Raw genomic sequence first — 23824 nt, 5'->3', positions numbered from 1 at the left:
TAAATGAAATTCATGGAAGGAAAACAGTAATTATTTTTTAACCATTACTGTTGCCTTATTTGTCCTTTATGTCAACCCTTTGCTAATCATGTGAGATAATGAATATTTTCATAATTATTGAACAATTGATTATGCCAAGGTTGATGAAAATAAATCATGTATTTTAGATATGTAGGAAGGACTTTCTATCAGTTCTACCTTTACTCTTCATCTTAACTCAGAAAAAAATCAAAAGCTAGTTGTTATCCTCAAAACACATCATATATTTGAATAACTTTATTGAATAACCCATTCTGTCTGGTCTCCTTCTCTTTGAATTAATAAAAAAATTTAAACTAAGTTCAATTTTATTTTCAGTTGTTCACAGATTCATTAGTAAATTTTATTTTTAGAAATTAATGTTCAGTAAAGTGGACATTTGGCATAAAATTAGGTAAGGTTTAACACATTACTGTATAACTACCTTCTCTTTTGGGATGTATATTCCCATCACTACCAAGAATTACTTCGAACTAGTCTTTTATTGTCACACACTTGCCCCTGACCACTGACAACCACCCGTCTGTCCTTTCAAGAATATTATATAAATGAAATTATATAGTATGCAAGCTTTTGAGACTGGCTCATTCACTGAGCATAATACTTTAAAGATTTACCTAAGTTGTTGGTTGTATCAATAGCCCAGTTTTTCATTGGTAAGTGCCATCCTGGTGTATGAATGTTCTGCCATTTGTTTATGCACTTACTCAGTGAAGGATATTTGGATTGTTTTCAGGTTTTGGTAATTATGAATAGAGTTGCTAAAAACATTTGTGTATAGATTTGTGTGTGAACATAGTTTCCATATTCCTAGGGTAAATACATAACTGTAGGATTGCTGGGTAACAGGATGTATGTTGAATATATTGAGAATGTAGTGAACAACTTTTCTAAATACCGACACCCTTTTGCATTCTCGGCATCAATTTCTGAGCATTCCAATCCTTCTCATCCTCCTCAACATTTGGTATTGTCAATATATTTTATTTCAATTATTCTTATGGATGTGTAGTAGAATCTCATTTCAGTTTTAATTTGAGTTTCCTCCATTATTTTGAGTGGATGTTCTTATGTTGAACATCTTTTCATCTGTTTATTTTGCATCAGTACATCGTCTTTGGTGATATGTCTGTTCAAGTCTTTACCCATTTTTAAATTGGGTTGTTTTATTACGGGAGTGTAAAGAGTTCATAATATATTCTGGATACAAATTCTTGTTCAGATATATGTTTTGCAAATATATTCTCCTAGTCTATAGCTTGTCTTTTAATTCTCCTGATAGTGTCTTACATGAAACAAAAGTTTTTAATTTTAATGAATTCCAATTTATTGATTTTTTTTTTCTGTTATGGACTGTTTTTTCATGTCATGTCTAAGAGCTCTTTTCAACCATAGATCATGATGACTTTCTCGTGTGTTTTCTTCCAAAAGTTTTATAGTATTACATTTTATATTTAGGTCTAGTGTCCATTTTGAGTTACCTTTTGTATATGGAGAGAGCTTTAGGTTAAGGTTCACTTTTTTTGCACCTGGTTATTCAATTGTTACACCATTTGTTGACAAAACTCTCCACTCTTCTTTAAATTGCCTTTGCACCTTTGTCAGAATCTTTTGACCATATTTGTGTAGGTCTATTTCTTAACTCTCTTTTTTCCCGTTGATCTATGTGTCTACTTTTTCCCCCAGTAGCACAATGTCTTGGTTACTATAGCATTATTTAAGGCCTAAAATTAGACAGTGTCATTACTCTCACTTAATTCTTCTTTTCCAACAACGTTTCTGCTATTCTGTTTCTTGTACCTTTTCAAAGAAATTTTTAGAATTAGCTTCATAAGTGAATTTTCTTTGAACTTCTAGCTTTTTTAACCATCTAAATGTCCAGGATCTACATTAGGTAAATTGACTAAAGAAACAAATGAGCTAAAAACACATCACATAATTTAACAAAGAGATAGGAAACTTGAATTCTTACCAATGAAATGAAAGTTAAGCCATATTAATAAACCTAATAATATGTTAAAGTGATTTTTAAAGACTGCACTTAGGTATTAGGATTTATCCCCTGATAATACACTGTGGAGTGGTTTTATGAAATAGTTGTTTAAAAAAAGGAAAAGTATGAAACACATACATGAGGATATAAAACTGTTAATAACACAAAAACATGCACATTATAAAAATGTTTGAAAGTACTGTGAGCTCCTAGGGAGCTTATGTGCACGAGAAGAGGGGAAGGGGTAAGAAAGGGAAGGTTTCCCAGCAAACTGGCTGAAGGAAAAGTACTAGCAATTGAACCTGCCAAGTCAAACAGACATCTGATGTCCCAGAGCAGCTTTGGGGACTCTGTTCCCATCACTGCCTTGGAGCCCTTAAGGAACCTGCAGAGCTGATACGATGTTTCTCTTCACCGCCCCCTGGAGACCTCTAAATGGAACAGCAAGTGTTTTCTTTCAGGAAGATTATTAAGGGGAAAGAAGGGTGTTTAAGACAATAAAAAAATACAAGTAAAAATAGCAAATTTGTATTTCTGGGTTGTTTCACCTTCTAGCTGTGATTCTACCTGGTCCATGTGATGGTTTACTAGATAGACTAGCATATCTATAGCAGAAATATGGTGAAGAAAAATGCAAATGAATCTCTTCTGGGGAATCAAAGTAACAAAAGGAAAGTAAGCTCTTAGGTACTTTAAATTTTCAGGTATAGTAAAGACCTTATTGTATGCTGTTCTAGCATATCACATCCTCACACTGATTTTCTAAAAGCCGGTGTCAATATAATTTCTGTTTAAGAATATTTTCCATACCGTGTAGGAAGCACACAGTATTTTCCCCCTACCAATAAGGACCATTGTACACGTACAGAAATCTTCAGACAACAGGAAACTTCATCTTTGTTTTTCTAACCTCCTCTTATTTTCAGTGATTAATTGGAAAGGGAGAACATATAGCCAGCTAGGTTACATTTCTAGGTGCCTGAGCTTCTATCCGCAGAGCAATTTTTTGATGAAACACATAGTAAATAGCAACAAGGCAAACTCTGAATTGTTACCTGGCACACTTCCACCAAAAAGGATTTCTGCCTCCATTTCAAGACCGATCCATCTCTGCTTCACAAACAATCTAACATTGAAATATTTGAGGCCCCCACTCCTCTGAGGTCACTGGAAAGCTAAAGAACGAGACCACAGCATATAAAAGAAAATTGTGTCACCTTCTCAGCAAATAAAAGTTCAGTCTCAATTTCACGCTGAAGTATGAAGTATGGTCTCTGAAGAGACAGCAGGTTTGGTTTGTTACAGTAGGATTTGTAACTGTGGAGGTGGAAAAGTTTTTCCAATCTGTGAAAGATATTGTGAAACATTTACTGTGAAGAGGCTGGAATAGTACCAACTAGTAGCTATAAAAATAAGAGGGGGGAGGCTTAATTTGAGAAGTTTTATACCTTTTTTTATAAGAATTGCTCCATTATTCTTAATACAAAGGTTGAGTCAGGTTTGTGATGCAGTAAATGAAAAGTTAGCAGTTGAGCTCATCACTTCAAGTGGATCCGCAGAGACTCGCCCTGCGTTTGTTTCTGTCCCTGCTCTCCCTTGCCCTGCGCCTCTCCATCTTGATGAGCTCCTTCCCTTAACCAGCGAAGCAGGCATTTGTCCTTCAAGTCCAATAAGTTCTAACTGTCATTAATCACAAGTTTCTTTTGTAAGTGTTTAAAAAGTCTAATCAGAGAAGAAGAGACTAAAGAGGAAATACACAGTACTTTCTCGTAAAGAATTCAATAAAGGTCAAGAACTAAAGTAGCTGTTTTTATTTATTTTATATATATTTAAATCTTTATTGTTGAAAGTATTATAGATGTCCCCTTTTTGCCCCCATTGATCCCCATCCCCCCACATCCACCCCTTCCCCAGGCCTTCCTCATACCAATGTTTGTGTCCATAGATTATGCATATAAGCATATAAATTCTTTGATTAACCTTTCCCCACCCACTCCCCCACCCCCACCTTCCCTTTGAGATCCCTCAGTCTGTTGCATGCTTCTATGTCTCTGGATCTCTTTTGTTCATCAGTTTATTTTGTTTACTAAAGTCCACATATGTGTGAGAGCATGTGGTACTTGTCTTTCTCTGCCTGGCTTATTTCACTTAGCATAATACTCTCCAAGTCCATCCATACTGTCCCAAAGGGTAAGAGATCCTTCTTCTTTACAGATGCATAGTATTCCACGATGTAAATGTCCCACAGCTTTTTTATCCACTCATCTACTGATGGGCACTTGGACTGTTTCCAGATCTTAGCTATTGTAAATTGCACTGCTATGAACGTATTTGCCAATGACCCATCTGATAAAGGGTTAATATCCTAAATACGTAAGGAACTCATACAACTTAACAAAAGGAAGACAAACAACCCAATTAAAAAATGGGCAAAGTACCTGAATAGACACTTCTCCAAAAAGGACATACAGATGGTCAAGAGCCACATGAGAAAATGCTCAACGTCGCTAATCATCAGAGAGATGCAAATTAAAACCACAATGAGGTATCACTTCACACCTGTCAGAATGGCTCCATCAACAAATCAACAAACAAGTGCTGGCAAAGATGTGGAGAGAGGAGAACCTTGTACACTGCCGGTGGGAATGCAGACTGGGGCAGCCACTATGGAAAGCAGTACGGAGGTTCCCCAAAAAATTAAAAATGTAACTACCAGTTGACCCAGTGATCCCACTTCTAGGAATGTATCCTAAGAAATAGGAAACACCAGTCAGAAAGAATTTAGAATAGCTGCTTTGAAGTCTTAGATTAAATAAAACCAAAAAACGGTATGTCTCATAGTTTAATATATATTTATATATAAAATATATTTATATTTTAAAATATATTTTAAAATATATTTATATATTTGAAAAATCAATGATATCCCCTGTTGTGTTTATTGAATAGTGTAAATTGATTAATTGTATACATTGAATTGTGTTCCCTTTTGTGTAAATTGAACACCATCTCTAATGGTAGTAAAATATGTATGAGGAACATTAAACAAGCAATAGTTTTGGAAACAAATGAAGTATCAGAGATTCCAAGAAATAAAATTCCAAACACAAATTGACATATGCAATGTTTTCTGTATTTTCATGCCTAAATTATTATTTAGTAATTGGAATTCTGTTAGTGCCTAAATCTTAGAGGCTAGAAATTAGACTGTAAGGGGGGCACAGTATTACTGCAATCATGGACTGTTAGAGTTTGCAGAGCCTCTGCTTTAGCTGGGACCTCTGTTTGATGTATGAATCTCTTCTATAAAATCCATGACAAATAACTGAAAAGCTGCAACAAGCATTGGGATATCTAAATTTCTTTTAATATTTCCAGTGAAGGCCTATTTCTACCCCCTTAACAAGACAACCCATGTCAACTGCTTTTTCTTTTTCTACTTCATTTCAACCATCATTTATTGAGCCCTATTACATACTAGGTTAATTAAAGGCTATGTTGATACAAAAAAACCACCCTTGTTTTTATAGAATGTTGATTAGTTGGAGAAAGAAAAAAAGAGAGAGGAACATAAAGCAATATTTTATTGCAAGAATCAAGATGTCATCAGTGTGTTGCATAGGGTATTATGAAAAATAGATGAGTTATAGTTAAGCTAATAAGGGAGAAGCTTTCGAAAAATCTCTGGAGGACATGATATGTGAGTCTAGTCTTCAAAGACAAGGTGTTGCTTATGAAGGGAAGAAAGAATGGCATGCTTATGTTTATTTTAGGCAGAAGGAATTATTTGAGCAAAGGATATAATCATAGCTCAGAAGGATGTATTCAGTGCATTTTAAGTCATTGTTCCTAAAGTGCAAGGCACACAGGATGAGACAAAACTGAAAAGCAGGTAGGGTTAAGGCCACACAGATCATTGTATACATGTTTAAAAATAAATAAATCTTTGGGTTAATGAGAGACTTTGAAGGATTTTAGGGTGATGCATGTATTAGCTCCATGCTTTAGGTTAATTAAGCAGTCTGTTAATAGTGTGGGGAGGAAGGATTTGAAGGGCCTGGGATATAAATTCAATAGTATATTTGAACATTCTAGGCCAAAGAAGATAAAAATGGTTGTTCAGCTTTAGTACATAATTGGTAGATAAAATTGTCCAGTAGGACTTGTAGTTTTGGTGTGGGGGTAAGGCTGAAGCGCTACTAAAAAAAGATCCAAGATTTTTGGCTAAGTGTCTGGATTGTTGGTGGAAGGAATATAATTTACATTTTAGACATCTGGACTTTAAAAGACCCCTGAGATACTAAAGTGGGGAGGTGCAGAAATTAGGTATTTATACACGTTTAATATTCTTAGGAGACATCATTGCTAATACTATAACTTTTGAAATCGTAAGAGCATATAGGTAGGAGTTAAAGTTACAAAAGTGGTAGAGAGAGTCAAGGAGAAATTTAGAATAAAAAAATGCATTCAGTGGGGAGGAAAGAGTTGAATGCACTACCAATTACAAGATAAAAGAGACAGAGAAGACTAATGTTATTTAGAAGAGAGTTATAGGAGTTTGGTGTTACAGAAATGAGGGAGTAAAAAGTTTTAAGCAATAAGGACTGTTCTATAGTATTAAAAAGTTTTAAGCAATAAGCAGCAGAGGAATCAATTAAAGAAAATTAAGGCTGAAAATGTTGCTTTAAGGGGTCAATAATGTCTGGATTAGGAGTAGTTTTAGGGGAGGCACTAAATGAGATTGCAGTGGGCCGAGTAGGAAATGGCGTGAGGGAGGGGTTTGCAAAGGCACAATACATTGTCAGATACTTCGCACAGGAAGGATATATGACATGTTATCATTGATGCAAGGGGCATGTAATCCATTTGTAAGTCACCTCATTTTTCTGCTACATACTATTCAAAGTTTTATAATTAGAGTTGGGTTATTTGTTGCAAGAATTTTTTTTCATAAAATGAAACCATCTTTCAAGAGTGAGAAATACAATGAGTTGTCTAAGTTGTAAGTGCCCTAATATGTATTTAATTTTACCTTTCTGTGAAAGTTAATTTTATTATTTCTAATAGAAGGGATTTGAGGGTGGGCTGGGGCTGGGGCAGGGCAGAAGGGGTCAATGGGGGAAAAAGGAGGACATCTGTAATACTTTCAACAATAAAGATACATTTAAAAAAACACCCACAAAACCTGGCCAGCGTGGCTCAGCTGTTGAGCATCCGCCTAGGATCAGGAGATCATGGCTCCATTCCCGGTCAGGGCACAGGCCCCGGTTTGGGGCTCACCCTCCAGTAGGGGGCGTGCAGGAGGCAGCAGATCAATAACTCTCATCATTGATGTTTCTCTCTCTCTGTCTCCTTTCCTCTCTCTGAAATCAATAAAATTTTATTTTTTAAAAAAACCCACAAAATGTAGCTAGTGTGACTAGGACACTGAATTTTCAATGTTATATAGTTTTAATTAAATTTAAATATAAATAGCCACACGTGGATAGCACAAGTAAATTGAACCTAACTTCAGGCATTTTGAAAGACAAGAGCTAGGTAACAATGTGAAAAGTATAGCCAAGAGACTAAAATCTGATGAGATTTTTTTTAAAAAAGAAAAAGATTTTATGAATCTTGACTTTATGTTTTTGAACCACTTTGAATTATCTTTTTTAAAAACCTCTGGCTATGAGACCAAGCCTACATTTGCTGGGTTGGTTATGACAAAGGCAATGTGTTTGATGTGAAGTGAAATTTCTTATTTTCACTTCAACAAGTATATTCTAGGTAGCCTGAATCAAGTCCAGAGGAACAGATTTCCTTGTTACTCCCTCTGACTTTTTTTTTCTTCAATTATAGTTTGCATTCAACATTGTTTTGTATTAGTTTCAGGCATACAGCACAGCAGTTAGACAACCACATACTTTACAAAGTGATCCCCCCGACATTTCAAATACCCACCCAGCACCATACATAGTTATTACAATATTGTTGACTAGATTCCCTGTGCTGTACTTTACATCCCTGTGACTCTTTTGTAACTGCCAGTCTGTACTTCTTAATCCCTTCAACTTTTCCACCCAGTCCCTCAGGCTTTTAAAGATGAAAATATCAGTTCACCAAGTCTACAATTTATCAGGGACTCTATGATACCACTACCTGGAGTGGGTGGCATGATCCTTACTTTACTTTTCTTAATGCTAATTCTATTCCTAAACCTTATTCAACATGATCTCTCCCAAGCCTTAAATTTAATCTTTACATCTTCAAATCTGCTTTAGTTGGAGTGATCCGTTATTCTTGTTGCGTAATATTACTTCTGTTCACTTAAACTTACTTTAAAAATTGTTTAAAATAGGATTTTAAACATACAAACTAAAAATGTAATTTTCTAAAGCCAGAGAATGTTTACTCCTACATTTTTTTTAAAGTTTAGAGGGGAAGGAATTGACTACAAAGGAGAATAAGGCAACTTTTTTTGGTGGCATTATGCGTTTGTAAAACACATCAACTGTACTTCAAAAAAGGTTGAATTTTAGTGCATGCAAGATTATATACATCATTAAACCTGAATTCTAAAAATGCCTCTTAAGTTCAGATAATTTGGATATTGAAAAATATATGTAGGATATCGAGAGAGAAATTACTCTACCAAATATTAAACATATTATAAAACTGCAATGAAAGCATTATGGATGTGGTCCATGAATTGAGAGAAAGAACAATTGGCTAGGAAGATAAAGAACTACCTAATACATAAATACATATCAATGCATAAGCATTTAGTTCAAAATAAAAATAATAAAAGCAAATATGCCAGAGTCAATTTGCCTCTGTTAGAATTCCAGATCCACGATTAGCCTGCTGTGCGATATGAATTGATAGAAAGATTCAAACTGTCCGTTCCTTGGTTCCTTTTTATCATCAGTTTAATAGTAATAATTCTTACTTCACAGGGATCATGTAAAGATTAAATGAAGTAATACACATAAAACGGATATATTTTAAGGGCTTGGTATTTGATGGAAAAATTAGATCTTCATGTTGATCAAGCTATAACTAAAACATAATAATCCCTCTTGTGAATGAAGGCAGTAAGCCATAGAGTATTAACAGGAGCTGTGGCATTACCATTAGAAATCTCAGATATTTTTATACCACATTACAGTTTTTGCAAATATCTCAAAATCTTGTTTATAGTCATCATTAGCCAAAAGCATACTTTTATTAGAACCACCGTCAGGTCACATGTTACTGAATGCATGGTTCAGGTATCTGGCTACTCTGTATCTAGCAGCAATTTATCCACCAAGTGATAAAGTCAGATGGTCTCATATCAGTGACTCAGTCACCTACATTGTTTTTCAGTCCTCAATTATTTGTTTATCAACACAGAAAAGAGGTAAGCCACGTTTATTGTTTGTCCACGTTTTAAAAAAATCGAGCAATTCAAATGAGAATTTTTACCTCTTGGAAGATGGTGCTTACTTTTAGATTGGTAGTGCTACCAATATAATTCTAGCCGGAACCCCCCATCTTGGGTGTGGTCATAGGAGAAACTTGATTCGGGTTAGCAGTTTGCAAACTAGGGAAATGCAGCCTCAGGTGGTAACCAGAAGAAGCATGCTTCCCTGAGACAAAGGAAGCATGTCTCTCATGTAGAGAAAGTGCCTGCCCTGGTTCCCGATTGGCCAATTCTTATGCAAATGAGGGATCCAAATTTCCATAGCCTGATTGGTCCAAATAGTACTGTCCTGCTTGGTTGGAACTGGCCGATTGGTTGGCTCTGGCCTATCTGAACCCCTTGGAGGGAGCTCCAGGGACTCCTTCCTAAGGGTGGGCCAAGGGGGCAGGAGCACAGCACAGAAGGTTCACAACTCAGTCTGAGGCTTCTCCAGGATGTGCAGCGTGTGTGGTGTTGAATTCTGCCCAGTTAACCACACGGAGCTCTTCTTCGCAGATGCATTTCTTCTTGAGGCCCACAGCATGCCTATAAGCCACAATATTAACAGTGCCCTTCCTACTCTGAATTTCTGATCCCTCTTTTTTCTCCTAACCTTGGCTAGTATTCATTTATGGTTGTCATTTTATTTTCTTTCTTTGCCAATTGCTTGCAGGCGGAGGGGTTGCAATATTAACTTAGCCTGCCATATTGTTGTATCCTGTTTTTATAAAACATACAAATTCTTTACTGAATTTGGGGTTTTCTGGATTTTTATCCAGGTAGACATTTTTTTTAAACATACAGGTTTCTGAGTCCCCTGCCTTCTTTTAGGCTTGTTTCTTTTGAAGGATTTTCCTTTCCATTGTCTCCTTAAGGTCATGAAGTTATGTGCTATCTACTCCAGTGCTCAGAAAAAGATGAATTCACAGATGATATCAACTTATATTGTGTTATTTCTGTAAATCTTCCCCTCTGAAAGCTGAACCTTATAGAACTCTTATTCTTAAACTTATAAATTTAATGGTATTTTAAAGAAAGTATTCTTTGCCTATAAGGCTCTTAATGAATCGGGTTTTCTACATCACAAACCTACACTCAGGAATATTCATGTGCTTGGTAAACTTAATAGGTCCCCACTCATTGCTACCAATGTTTCCTGACAGCTCCTGACAAAGCGAGACTTCAGTTCTCTGAGCTACCTTGAATTTTATGCTTTGTAATTCAGACAGTTATGTGAGAATGTTCTGAGTCATCCCTAATCCATGGATGATGATACTTTCTCTTGTTGTTTTTTTAAGCATTTTTCCCCCTGAAATATGATGCTTTCTTGTTTCTGTTCTCCTCTGCTGTTTTCACCTAAATTTTCCAATCTGTGAATTATAGCCTAAGAATATCGTAAATATGTAAATAGGTTTATAGACTATCTCAGCATTCTTGGTTGTCGGGAATAAAATACCACTGGCAGATTTAGCACTCTACACAGGCGAAAGCATCCTATAATACCGAGGAAGGATTTTACCATATGGCAGACTGCTAGGTTGTGGAACACAAAAGGTCCGCCAAAGTACTTTTTGTAATTCTTTTACCGTGAGAAACTGACTGATGTTTTGTACCTTTTTTAATAAGAGGTCTTCTCACTGCTGTGTCTTTCCCTAGGCCTGGGTCTCCTAACTTAGGATATAAAATTCTTAACAAGTAGCACCACATATCTTTTCTCAATTCCAAAAAGAGAAGAAAATAGGTGTCTTGAACTAATTAAAGGGCTATCATGAGTAGAACTGAAAGAAATGTTTAAGATGGATGGAGGTTGCACCAGAATTTTAACCGACACAGAAGACAAAAGGCAAAGAGCAAAGAGGTCACTGAACAAATATTTTAATGATGCTTTATTTGAAATTCCATCAGTTACACATTATTACCTTTACTGTGCTGCAGAAACTCAGAAGGGATAACATGAACAGTATTATTTATAATACAACAAACCTCAGCACCTCCAGGGCACACGGCAGCCACCAAGCACTCTGCCATGCATTGCCTGATTTTCTGACTTTAAAATGTTGTTTTTTTCAACAGAAGGAAACTATGTGTAGAATCAAACTAAAATGAGTATAACAAAGAGGCTTTCTTATTGTCAGTTTAACACAATGAACTTCTTAATAACAGTATTAGCATTTACTTAGTCACTTCTATGCACAGGGAGTATTTTCAGGGATTTACATGTTTTTACTCATTTCATCCTCACAACCCAACTCTGAGGTACATACCATTAATTTTTCTATTTCACAGAAGAAAAATACCTGAAAATGTATAGAATTTGAAATTAGTACACCAGTGTCACCCAGGTAGTAAACATGCGTTGGGGGTTTAAATGTAGATGCCACTGCTATGCTTCCTCGCTAGCTCACCAGAAGCTACTGTAACTTTAGTCTTTCGTTGAGGACAGTGGAGCAATGACAGACTGAAGCCACTTCAGAAAGTGCAGTACACTCTCCGTGAAACACGTGAGCTTGTAGAGTATTGAAACAGGCTGCTCTGGTTAAGGCCGGGCACTCTCGCACTGTGAAAGAGCGAGCTCAGGGAGATTATTTCGCCCTTACCTCTCTTCATCCTAAAAATGGGATGCACAGAGCATGTGTATATAATTGTTTTGAAACTTAAGGAGCTTTATATTTATCCTAAGCTAATCAATTTCCAGAACACTGTTTCCCATGTTAGCTGATTACCACATTGATTGGCACATTGGCACATTGGAAGCCTCAGAAAAGTGTAAATGAAAATCTGCTCATATGTGGCCTTATGGGATTCAACACACCCTAACCGGAGCCCTTCAAACAAACACAGATGTTCTTACTGTTTACCTTGCTTTTATTACTTACTGCAATTTATGGGGTAGAGGGGTAGGTAAGCAGAGATATGGGGACCTATTTTTAAAGTAAAAGTTTTATATTTTTTCAAACTCAAACAGGCCTGTGACTTTTAGCCATAATTTATATTTTTAAGGTCTGTAACACTGGGAAATGCAGATAATTGTGTGTAAAACTAGATAACATGATGCTCCTAATGAGAAACTTGTGTTCATATCAATTTGCAATCCTCTGAGGATCACTGCCAGATCTTTTCTGTGTCATTAAGCTTTCATGGCTATTAGATATGAGTTAAAGCCATCATTGTTCTATGCTGTCAAACAGCTTTTTTTCATTGTTGTGCTGTGTGTGTGTATGTTTGTGTGTGTGTGGTGTGCTGCTGGAACCAACAACTAAGATGTAAGACTCATCACATAAAACCTTAATGACTGCTAGGAAAAGTGTGAAAATATCTGGAACCCCGAATGTTGGTTTGAATTGTCTTTGAATGCAATTTGATCACCAAAAAACCCACACAAACAAAAAAATCAAACCAAAACAAAACAAAAAACTCTGATGACCTGTTTGAGGCAAGAGGAAGGAAAAAGGGACCAACCTTCCATACACAGAAAATTCTGACGACCCTCCCTTTCACTTATATATTCACAATCTGAGCACTTCTTACCTCTCTACCTTTAAGACCCTCAGTGAAGTTCTTGTTACCTCTGACTTGGAAGAATGAACCCAACAAAGCAAGCAAATCAAGCCTGGTGGAGTGTAAATCAGACCTTCTCATTCCCGCCTCAAAACTGCAATGGTGCCCCGATCAATCAGAACAAATGCCAGGGTCCTTTCAACCTGCAGAAAGAAGGCATTTACTTGTCTGGATTCACCCGCTACTCGACCTCCCCGCAGTGTCTGTTCCAGCTACATCAGCCTCCTGATTTTTTCTTAGATGTTTCAGCTTGCTCCCACCTCAGGGATGCTTCACCTTGCTTGTCCTTCTGCCAGAAACACTTTTCTCTCAGATACTCGCAATAGGACGGACACTTATTAAATTCAGAGCAAGGTCATCTCTCCTTCACTTGCTATTGAATTGCTATATTCTCATTTGTTAAAATGTCCCCTACTTTGTATATATGTGCACATACATATTTACATTCTCAAAAAGTTTTACGTAACTTAAATTCATAGTAGATTTAAGTTAGTAAAGATTTAAGTTTAAGTAAATTAGAGTAGATTCATTGTATTAGTTATATTAAATGGCATTGCACTATTTATTGTCCTCTTGATCATCAGTAAATTGGTTGGAGGATAATTGGTATATATAATTTCCTCCATATTCAACATGATACTAATTATGTTCAAACATACGAATATACTTTGTCAGAAGAAATAGTCATTATTTCTCTATTGTGGGATTTAGAGACTTGTTTTCTTCTCTACATATTTCTGAGTTCTAAAGATTTATGTTATAATATATATATATTTTGTCATACTAACATTTTATTTTTACTTTAATCAACAAAAAGTTCACATTTTAAGAAGTCAAAGTGTACTATAAGTTTATATAAAAATAGAGATCCTTTGTTCTTTTTTGCCCCACCCTGAAAGTTGCTCCTTAGGAGTTTTGACTTTGCTCATTAACCTTGTCTTTGGTTATTTATCTCCACTGTACAAAATGTGTGCATGTACTGATATTTATTGATGCACTCGTTTTCTTGATGCATCTGTCTATTGATGTCGTCTTATGGAAAGTTAGGATTTCACTTTCTTTCATACCCTTCTCCCTAAATCCTTCAACCTTTAAAAACTTGATTTCAATCAAATTTTCTGGTTAAATTCATTGTCACTATTACATATTACATGGCAATATAAACATTATCCACTAGTAAGTAAAGTTGTATAAAATGTACATTTTATCAGCTATATCATTTATTTTTCCTGAAATTAATATTTGCCTTGGTTTTTATTTGCTTAGTTTTCATGTAAACATTATCATTCATGATTAATCTGTGAACAATAATATTTTCCCAAAGGTCTGTTCTACCAGAGAGTTTGTCATTTACATTGTTTTCTGAAGACTATCTTCCATCCTATTGCACCAGCCAGGCCATTTGCTTTCTAAGGCTGCTCTGACTCTGGGGACTTCTGTCCTTTGGAGACTTAACTTTCTTCCTCACTCTTCTTAAAGCTTATTTCTTCCTTCTTAGTCTATTTCCTGGAACACATCTCCCAGTAGTTCTGTAAAAACGAAAAATGGGTTACATTTTTCTTGAACATTTTCATGAATTTATTGTACTCTCCCTATTAATTTATAAATGAGATGAATTAAGAATTCTGAATTGAAAGCCATGTCCTTTCAGAATTGTGATGGCATTAGAGTTTTGGCTGCTGCTATAGAGAATTTCTGTATATGGCGTTTCTCTTCCTTTGTGTGGAGCTTTTTTAATCTCTGATGATTTTAGAAACTTTACCCTTGAAATGTGGAAAATTCAAGGCAGGATGCCTTGATGTAGGATTTCTTAATCTTATTGTGCAGGATCCTCTGTCAGCTCTTTATATTTTATAGGAAATACCATTGTATTATTTCTTTGATATTTTATTCCAACTGTTTTTATTAATCTCACTTAATTCCTATCACTGATATAATGAACATCTTAAATGGTCATGTAAATTTTTAAAAGATCTATTCTCTTTTAATGTCCATCTTTTTGTTTTTTCTGGAACTTTTCCTTAACTTGGTCTTCCATCACGTCCCTTTTACAATTTTTCAGTGTTATATATTAAATTTCTAACATGTGTCTCATGTTATCTAATTGCCCTTTAATTTAGTATTGTTATTTTAGTCATGTAATATTTTTCTTTTTCTTTTCTCTTGCTGTGGCCTGGCACTGTTCTGCATAAGCTGGCACCAGCTTTTTGTACAGCCCATTCCTTGTCATACTTTAAATCTTAGTTTAAAAAACACCTCCTTTATAGTAATTTAAATTTTGTAATTATTAGTTTTTTTTAAATATATATATCTTTATTGATTTCAGAGAGAGGAAGGGAAAGAGAGAGAGAGAGTTGAAACATCATTGATTGGCTGCCTCCTGCAGGCCCTTGACTGGGAGCGGGAAACCCAGGCATGTGCCCTGACCGGGAACTGAACCATGATCTCCTGGATCCTAGGTCTACCCTCAACAGCTGAGTCACACCCGGCCGGGCATTATTCATTTTTTTACTTGTTTATTATCTCTTTACCTCTGCTATAATGTTTTGATGGTAGACTATCTTTTGTTTATAACTGTATACACTAATGCTTGGGACATAATCAAGTAGAGGTTAGTGTTGATGAGGAAGAAATTAAAACAATACAAGAGTAGGTAAGAATGTATTAGGAAAAGTCAGAATCATGTAAAATAAATGTTATATTAATAGAAATTGAATGTACTAAATTAGTGGACGCAGGAAAACCTATGCTGTTAGTTATCAGAAAACATAAAAATAGAAGAAAGCCAGAGTGCCTAGATTCTTAACAGTTCAAGAATAATGTGAGCCCAGCCGGGCGTGGCTCAGTGGTTGAGCGTCGACCTGGGATCCAGGCGATCGGGGTTCGATTCCCGGTCAGGGCACTTGCCCGGGTTGTGGGCTCGATCAATGACTCTCTCATCATTGATGTGTGTGTGTCTCTCTCTCTCCCTCTCCTTTCCTCTCTCTGAAATCAATAAAGATATATTAAAAAAAAAAAAAAAGAAGAATGTGAAACAAGAATAACAATGTGTAGTCAAGTGGTGCAGAGGGCCCAGCTGAGCTGACCCTAGAGTGAGCCGTGCAGGTCCATTTCAGAGCTGGCCTGGCTCTAAGACTCCCATTCTCATAATGATATTAAGATGAAAATGCTTCCTTCAGATGAAGTAAATTATAATAAAGTGTGTAGGACCAAAAGATCATGTTAGCTTCACCTTGGAATAGTCTTTTGGGAATAAATTATGAAGGTGTTTTGCAGAAAGAAGAAAATGACTTTGGCTATAAATAAAATATTTTGCACTGAGCTTGTAATCCATGGAACTTCCTGGTTCCTTAGACTCACCGTGACTCCCATAGGTGCTCCTGTAGTCAGTGTAAAGAAACATTAGTTATTAGTTAACCTCTTCTCCTTGGATTCTTTTCTTTTCTTTTCTTTTCTTTTCTTTTCTTTTCTTTTCTTTTCTTTTCTTTTCTTTTCTTTTCTTTTCTTTCTTTTCTTTCTTCTTTTCTTTCTTTTTTTTTTAGTGAAAGGAATACAACTCATTTGACTCAATCTTCTGGTGGTTTTGTATAACAACTTGGGTAAAAACAATTATAATAGCTTGCTGCCTTCTTAGCTTCCTGCTGTCACCACAGACAGTAAACCCTACATAGAGGTGAAAACAGGTAGAAGAGACCACTATCAGAAAAATATACTGAATGAACTCAGAAAGGTAGCACATTGTGCATTTCTCCATCAGAAAGCTATGTGACTTTGTGAAGGTCATTTCAGCTCTGAGTGCGTTAACTCCTTGAGAATTGCAACATTTGCAATGTGATCTATAGTGCTTTTGCAGAAAAAGTGGCATGAGGATAATAAAGTGGAATGGGCCATTACCTAGATAGAATATTAAAAGGCGTTCTGAAATTGAACTGAGTGTGTGGCAGAAGGAGGTGGTGGCACTATTATATTTTGGTTATCACCAGGACCTAAAACACAGTAAGAGGCGCAAGAGTCATTTCTGATGTAATGAAATTTCAGCGTTAAAGCTACAGGAAAGCTGATGCCATTTTGACATGGGGGCAGCCTAAGTTCAGGGATCTTCCAGTCTAGGAAATTTTATTACTAGGAGACTGCAGAGTGCTGTGCAGGATTGAGAAATGACATGAAGAAGAGAGATAAAGTTCCAAAGACGAACTTCTGACAGGCATGAAAAACCGAAAGGAAGTTATAAGTAGAAAATCAATCAAGGGATAGGTCTAACTCATTAATCAGAATTAAAGCAGCAAATAAGTGATTACTTAGACACTTGAAAAAGAAGAATGAGCACCTCTAGGGACCTTTTGAGGTTAAAGTTGTTTTAAATGGAACTGTTTATTTAGGAAATGATATAAGTTCCATCTTTTCGGAGGGCCACTGGCATACACATCCGGTAAAAGCATTTACTCCTACAGAGCATTACTTTATTCTTATTCATTTTATTAACCATTTATCTCTTGGGGGAAGGGTTTAAATATTTAATGCTCCTTTATATCTATTATGCAGCAGACCAAAGACTGCTGGGCTTCCAAGGAAACTAGAGCATCTTCCGCTGTAATGGCCTGGAAGTTTGTGTTCACGCCCAGGAGTTCCTCCTGCTCTTCTGCAAACTCACCCTTTCTTTCATTCCTCATCAGCATAGGGAAACACTGCCAAGCATAAGTAATGGGTTCTCTCTCTTTCTCTTGACAACTACTATAAACTCATTCTTAAGAAAAATGACTTAAACTCACTTCTAGCCGGTTTTAAAATTTTTCTCTTTATAGTTGAAAGTCTTACACACGTCTCCTTCCTCCCCCGATTGACCCTCCCCCTCACTCCCCACCCCCAGGCCTTCACTGCGCTATTGTCTGCGTCCACAGCCTATTCATATAAATTGTTTGGTTAATCTGTCCCCGCCCCTCCCCTCCCCCCTGAGAATCAGCAGTCCCTTCCATGGGTCCATGTCTCTGGACCTATTTTGTTTGTCAGTTTATTTTCCTCATTAGATTCCACTTGTAAGTAATATCATGTGGCACTTGTCTTTCTCCAACTGGCTTATTTACTTAACTTAATACCCTCTAGGTCCATCCATGCTGTTGGGAAAGGTAAAGGATCCTTTTTTTTATTTTTTATTTTTTTTATGGCTGAGTAGTATTCTGTCGTGTAAATTATGTCCCACAGCTATTTTATCCACTCACCTACTGATGGGCACTTAGGTAGCTTCCAAAATCTTGGCTACTGTAAATAACACTGCAGTTAACATAGGGGTGCATATATTCTTTCAAGTCTGTTTTGGGTTTCTTTGGATATATACCCAGAAGTGGATGTGCACTGTTGGTAGGAATGCAGATTCATGCAACCGCTGTGGAAAACAGTGTAGAGGTTCCCCCCAAAGTTAAAAATGGAATTGCCTTATGACCCAGCAATTCCACTTCTGGGAATATATCCAAAGAAACCCAAAACACTAATTTGAAAGAATATCGTCTCTTTTTAAAGGCCTGTCTAGATTCTAAAACTGTTAAAAACTCCCTAAGCCTACTTTAAACTAGGGACCAATATCAGATGTTATACTCCCTGGAAACTTGGTGAATATTAACTATTTAGACATGATGTTCTTCTCATTTCTAAGTAGAGAGTGTTTCATTTTGTTTTGGTTTAAATTTAACATGATCTCCTTATTTACCTAATACCTCTCCCTTCAAAAACAAAACAAAACACATAAACTGAGAAAGTAAGTTATCAGCCTAGGAATTTAATTGACTTTGAAATTACCTTTATTCATCCATTCCAAGTCTAAAATATGAGAGTCTAAAAACCCAAATAATAATGTCTTTAAAATTCATCTTTTGGAAGCATCCAGTATTCTGTTTGATAAACTCCACATTTCCAATTTACTAAAAACTATTGTTTTTATTCAATTAAAATTAAAAACACACACAAACGAGTGTGATACTGTCTGATAAAAAGATGTCAGGAGCCACAGGTTTGAAAACATTTCGAAGTTGTATAATATCATGGTCTCCTCTGCAACATTCAGCAGTGTCGCGGAGCGGCCCACAACCGGCCTGTCAGTTGGTGCTATATGGTTGTTTCCTTGCTTGCTCCATTTCCCAGCCAATCATTTTCAGCAAAAGTCACTACATTTTTGTGGTCTTAGGATCTTGTCTCAATCACTTGCCATTCTACTAAACCTTAGAATTTTTTGCCCACGCTTTTAAAATGTTGAGCTCCTAACTTAAAATTCTGCTACATTTGTCCATTCTTTATTGTTTCAGGTTAACTGAACATGTGACATCATTGAGAAACCTCAGATTGTAAGGAGGGATCAGGATTAAAATTATGGGCCTGAAATTTACCAGCTTTTTGAACTTGGACAAGTTTCTTAACCTTCCTGAACTTCAGTTTCTTCATCTGTAAAATGGGAAAACCAATACCTATCTCATAATGTTGTGGTGAGTAGCAAGTGAAGGAATATTTTAAAGGACTAAGGGTAGAAGTGGAAATGTTAAGGCTAAAAATGCAATTCCCTGGCTTTTTCCACTGCTCTTCTTTCCTCGGCAAAACTGGGTTTCACTTTTTCAGCAGCTACTACAACATAACATGCAGTGGAATATGGCTGTATAGTCTGAATTCTTTTGTTATTGTCAGTGTTTTAAATAACCTAAAACTTTCAAATTCTGTTAAATGAGTTTACTTATAAAGCAGGACTCCTAATTTCCGTTGGTCTGCTCCTTTATGGTCCTCTTCTAAAAATTTCCTTCAAAAATCTTTACCCAGCAATAGCATCAACTAGTGAAAGAATGCAGTTACAAGGAAAAAGGTGCTAGGAGATTATGGCAAGATATAAATAAGTGAAAACATGTCTGTATGCACATACACTGTAAAATACAGAACAACGCCCCAGTTTAAGGACCTAGTGGCAAGTACTTGGCACCTTGACATCTAATTAGAAAACCCTGTTTTTATACCTCCTTGCTTTGGCAAATATAAGTCCATTTCACTTTGGATTGTCAAGAGGTTGTTAATATACAGAATGGACTCCGTGGGGTAGAGACATGTATATGTGCATAACAGATTGAAGGAAATGATGACAGAAACAGCTCCTGCCTCCTCTCTACTGCCTCAGAGACATCTTAATAGAGGTGAAAGAAATACTTTTCTTTTTGAAAGCCATTTTAGGAAATGGTTATAGACCTCCAGAGCAGAGCAGAGAGGCAGATCAGGAAATATTTATGCAGAGCAAAGATACCTATAAAACTGTAGAACATTGATCACAAGGGATTGTAGAATTACCCTGACACCAACTCAAATTGGAGCAGGACAATGACCGCTAACAGTGTGTATTTTTAAGAGAGCACTGGCTGGTGGCTAATAAAACAGCTATTGGAATAAAAAAGTCTTTGTCTTAAGAATTTGATCATATAAGAATACAGACTTTACTTTTAAATAGTACTAAGAGTTTTAAGAAGCCTTAAGAGTCATAACCTGATTCTTTCCCTTGCTTAAGTCCCTCTTTAGTAATACGTTGGTACATAGAAGAAGCAGCTCATTCACTCTTGGAGGCCAGGAGGACACCGAAGCAGTATTGTGCTAAATGCCCTGCAGTGGGATGAAAAGCCTAAATGTGCTTCCCTGAGTGTAAAACGCTACCAACAAAGACGGAGGCACTAAGAAGGTCAAAGTCCCATTGAACACCCAGGTATGTTTTCTTAGACTCAGCTCTACAGCATCAAGGTTAGACAGACAAAACTATGAAATTTGACTTCAATAACTGTCCCACCCTCAGCTCTGCCGTTGATTTTCTGAGGACAATAGCTCTACATCACTTCCTTCCTTGCCTTCCAAACAAACTTTGAGCTAGTTGTTACATCAAATGGGAACTGATGGAAGAAACCAGTTCACATTAAGGATTTATGACATGATGGTTTAATTTTCTGGTCTGAAAGGAAATTTCAGACACCAGAGATAGGCTCTTGGAAAAATCTTTTTTAAGGTAGCCCTGTATGACTCTGCACATATAGCCGCCTAGAATCTTGTCAAGTAGTTGCAACCTAGAGTCACTTGTCACAGTAACCTTCTATTGAGACTGATAGGGAGGTACTTTACAGAAGGAGAATTTAAATTTGAATTTAACTACATGTCCTTGAATGAAATGAAAGTGCTACATAGAATGGAAAACAGCTTTGAGTTACCTCTCCTCAAGAGTGCACCAGGAATACATTTACGAAACCTATATAATCTAACAGAAGTTGGTTAAATAGTGCAACCAGTACCACAGTTTTTAATTTTATCATTTAATTGGAAAGGAGGAAAAGAGAAACAACTCTTTTTTTTTGAATTCTTACCCCAGGATATTTTTTTTTCATTGATTTTAGAGAGAGTGGAAAAGAGTGGAAGAGAGGGGTAAAGGGGAGAGAGAGAGAGAAACATGGATGTAAGAGAGCCACATCAATTGGTTGCCTCCCACATGGGCCCTGACTGGGGCAGGGGAACCTGCAATCCAAGTACATGCCCTTTACTGGGAATCGAACCCACAACCCTTCAGTGCAAGGGCCAGTGCTAAAACCACTGAGTCATGCCAACCAGGGCAGGAACAACTCTTGATAAAGTTAATGTAGTTTGATTAATCAAAAGAAGTGCCTTCAACTCAGGTAAATATTACAGTAATTCTCAAGCATATGTTCTTGAACACTTTCTTCCTTGGACCTTGTATCTTTTATACCAAAACCTGCTTATCTACTTCTGTGTAGTTCAGAACCATTACTAGACTGTGATAACAATATGTCTTAGATTCCTTAAGTAGGAACCAACTCCTTGGAGGTATACATTACTCCAAAAAGCCACAATGTGAGCAAATGTAAATGTACTGTGTTTAAAATACACAGAAACAATCACACACACACACACACACACACACACACACACTATCAAACACAAAGAAAGTCGCTGTTCAAAAATATCCTGTTATGGTTAACTGTTGCTGCATCACAAAAAAACTAAAAATGTCCTGACTTAAATCTACCATATTTTGTTTAGCTTACGAGTCTGCACTTGGGGCAGGGCTGGGTGGCGGAGTGCTCCCCTCTGTTCCGTGGGGCTGGCAATCAATCCACTTTCCATAGAGCTCACTCTGGCTGGCAGAGCGGTGTTGCCTGTTGGCTGGAAGCTCACTGGGGCTGCGGGTCAAGGATTACATTTTTTCATTCTCTAGTTCTCTCCATGGGCTACCTGGATTACTATCGGCATGGTGGCTGTGTCTCAAAAGTGAGCATCTTAACAGACTCAGGAGGTGGCTGTTGCCAGCTTACTGAGGCCTAAGTCAGAGTCCAACACAGTACTACTTCCTCCATATTTTATTGGTCAGCAGCCCCAGAGCCCATGTTCAAAAAGAAAAAACAAACAAACATATACTCTACCTTTTGATGGGAAGGGGGTGAAGAATTTGGATTCCATATTCTAAAATACTACACAGTTCTTTTTAGAAACTCCCTTGGTAAAATCTACCACGTGATGTCAAAGAAGATTCAATATACAGAAGCTTTTCAGAAATAAGTCTGCTCTTTAAAACATAGAATGCCTTTACAAAATATTCACATTATTGTTAATAATATTCTCATCATTGATACTGCATTATTCCTATTACCATCAAAACCACTGCTGTGATTTCTTACCTGATTTACCAAAACAGAAGTTAATTCATTATGCTGTGAGAAATCACCCTTTCTGGAAAGTGACTTCTCCCTGGCAAAACATTTTAGCAATATTTCATATTCTTTTGTAATAATCTGAGTTAATGCACCCCATGAAGGGCTAACAAACAAGTACCATCAGGAAGGGTCCTAAGTGCTGAAGGAATTGGGTTCATTATGTAAAACGGTGCATGAGCTCTCCCTAACTCTGGGAGGACCTTTTGAAGCAAATGGAAATTTTGTGCTTGCATTAAATGTACCATACAGATTACTACCGATGAATTTAAAATCTTGACCAAATGACTTGACAAAAAATAAAGTAAAAACACACACAGATGCCCCAAATTTCAACATACAACATAAGCATATCTATTTTTTTAGTCCCATGTATAGGTTTTCCAAAAATTTGAAAATAAAACCTTCTGGCTTTGCATGTCTGTGGGGAGTTTGGGGCTTTAGGTACACATATTTGAGACTCTTTTGCATAAATCTGCATATGTTTACATGCAATGAAAGACATACTGTCGCTTCCCGAATGTGGCTAGGGTAATTTAATCTTCTACAACATTTTGCATAGCATATGTAAGTGTAATATGCTCAGTAACATTACCTGAATATATGCAAAGTACACTTAGCTCATGCTTACATAGTTCTCATATTAAAAGATGTAGTTAGAACTGAGATAACATTTTGCAGCTTTACCCTGTGCATTTAAACAACTCAAACCAAATTATCCATAAAATGAGCTTTTAAAAAATTTAAATTAAAAGTACTTCTAGATTTGCTTATTGTACATTCTTTGACCTAATTTGTATTTCTTTATCTAGTTTCTTGCTTTTCCTTTGCAGTTATTACATTTGTTTTTAAGTTATTCAACATTGTGAGTTGGAGATTGTTGAAAGTGTTATAAAGAGGAATCATGAGAGCATTTACTCCAAAACAGTAAAACAAGAGAGCAGTAGAAATTAAAAAAAAAAAAAAGTATTTGCTTAAGCACAAATTGCTGTTGAAAATAAGATGCTAATGCATTTTTTAAAATGGGAGATATTTTAATACAAAATGTATTGAATCATGCAGACACTGTGCTTTTAATTTTTTGTT

This window comes from Miniopterus schreibersii (assembly GCF_964146895.1).
Source record: "Miniopterus schreibersii genome assembly, chromosome: 1".
Classification (NCBI taxonomy): domain Eukaryota; kingdom Metazoa; phylum Chordata; class Mammalia; order Chiroptera; family Miniopteridae; genus Miniopterus; species Miniopterus schreibersii.
This window is presented reverse-complemented; position numbering follows the sequence as displayed.